Here is a 2,262-nt window from a genome sequence, read left to right as displayed (position 1 = left end):
AAATATTTAATGTGTGTAGATGGTAATAATGAATATACTTATAAAGCAATTCGTGTGTCTTTAATTAATAACGGTGTAAAGCAATACTTATATATAGATGTACATGTTTATTGTATATAAATTAAAAGATAAATTTAATAAATTTATATTTTTATATATAAAATATTTACTCATAACATAATTTAGTGCATATATAAATATTTAATTTTTCATTTTCTATTTAAAATATTTACACATAATATAATTTAGTGTATACATAAAAGTTTAAACATTATATATTTTCGTTCACTCCATGAACATATCGTTCTATTTTAAAATGTCTGAAACATATTTCATTTTGAAACAAACTTTTAGTTATGACTATTGGATGCCAACTTATGGCCATTGAATGTCAACGTCTTATTATTATATTAGAACCAAAGTATTAGCACTTGTACAAGCCCAATTTACGGGCCCAAATTAAAACCAAATCTACCTAGCCCAACTAACCCCTAAATACCCCAAGTCCAAACAAATCAAAGTCCCAATCCAAACACAAAACACAAAAGCTAAAGGAAACCCTAGCCTAACCACTTGTGCCAGGTCTGCCACCGCTTGTCACGTCCACCGCCACTGCCTGACACCAACACCACCCATTTTTCTGCAAGAAAGACAGAGCAATTTATTAGGGAGCAAGTTGTAAGGGAAAGTGGATATAAAAGACCACCCCTAAAACCATTGTACAAGGTCGGCACTTGTGAGAAATAAAAAAAATATTTGGTTTTAAAATACAAAAAAAAAATCAAGTGAGTCAAAGCACAAAATAGCCAATCAAAGAGAAAAACACTAAATCGGAAAATAAATACCAAGAATCAGATATCTAAAGAACTAAGGTGATTATATTCTATAACTTTTTTTATTTATTTCTTTTTCTTTTCCATTTTTCGAATCTTCTATTTGCATATATATATATACATATATTATAAACACATAAAATATAGAAAAAAATAAAAAAGAAGGAGATTCTTACCTCCGACCGCCGTGCACGGCGGTCGCCGACGGTAGAGACGCGGCAGAGGGCAGTGGCAGTTCGTCGGAGTGCTGACTGAGCTTGGACCTGCAGAGAAAACAAAGAAAACAAGTATAGTTTTTTAGAAACAGATAGCAAAATGATTTTAAAAGAAAATTTTTTAACTTATATAGATGTTACAAAACGACGTCGTTTTGGTCGGCACCCATAAGCCCCTAAACGACGCCGTTTCACGTGACCCGTGCGTGACCCCACCTGATGCCTGAGGATCCGTGTGTTTCTACTGTTTGGGATAATTGCTCGCGTAGTCCCTCCCCATTTCTGTTGGGTTTTAATCTAGTCTGTGACCATTTCTCGAATCTGCCTTTTAATTTTGATTTTGCTTCAATTCGTACCTCAGACCATTTGGGGGTTAGACATTTTGAGCGGTGTCATTTCGGGTATTGAATTATTGCCGCATATAGCCCCTACATCTTCTCGCATGTTGCATTTAACCCCTACATTTTTATCCCATCCCGATTTGTCCCAAAAATTCCATTTTCAATTCAATTTCGTCCTTCTTTTACCGTTTTTTATTTTTAAATTTTAATACCATTCATGCTATTATATTTTATTACTGTTATTATTATATTTTTGCTTATTAGTGTCCCATTATTATTATTCTTACTTGATACTTTTAGATATATATATATTATATTACATGGCATTATTGATAGCTTTTAATATTATTGCTTTTGATAATGTATTGGTGTGTCACATATATATACTTCTAATTACACCCCATGCTACGCATATATTTATATCAATATTATACTATGTATACTTCGTCTTTTCTAAATATTATATATGCATATATATTTCTTTTATATATTATGTATACATTTTCTAATATATACATATACTATGTAAATACTTTTAATATTATCATGTATTTGTCTTTCATATATGTACATATAATTATGTAATATCTTCAATAGTTGTTTTCTAACATTATCATCATTTATAATATATGTGTATTGTATATACATTTTTAATATTATATTTTTTTATATATATTATGTACATTTTTTAATACTACGTATATATATATTTTTATTTCTATCATGACGTATATATTTTAATACATATATGTATATATTTATGTATCGTCATTATTAGTTTATATATATATTATTACTGTTTTCAATAAATATCGTATATATATATTTTCAATACCATATGTATTATTATCGTTTTATACTATTATTATTTAT

General features: G+C 28.9%; 1 long non-coding RNA gene across 1 annotated transcript; it reads right to left on the bottom strand.

The window, feature by feature from the left end:
- Positions 1-384: 384 nt before the first annotated feature.
- Positions 385-1,151, bottom strand: LOC107963488 (uncharacterized). The gene is made up of 2 exons (XR_001701938.2): positions 1,010-1,151; positions 385-640 (listed from the first exon to the last, which is right to left on the bottom strand). It is a non-coding gene; the product is annotated as an uncharacterized lncRNA (long non-coding RNA).
- Positions 1,152-2,262: the final 1,111 nt, after the last annotated feature.

Source organism: Gossypium hirsutum, chromosome A06 (genome assembly GCF_007990345.1).
Source record: "Gossypium hirsutum isolate 1008001.06 chromosome A06, Gossypium_hirsutum_v2.1, whole genome shotgun sequence".
NCBI classification, from domain to species: Eukaryota; Viridiplantae; Streptophyta; class Magnoliopsida; order Malvales; family Malvaceae; genus Gossypium; species Gossypium hirsutum.
The sequence above is the reverse complement of the archived record's forward strand: the minus strand, read 5'-3'. Positions and strand labels throughout refer to the sequence as shown.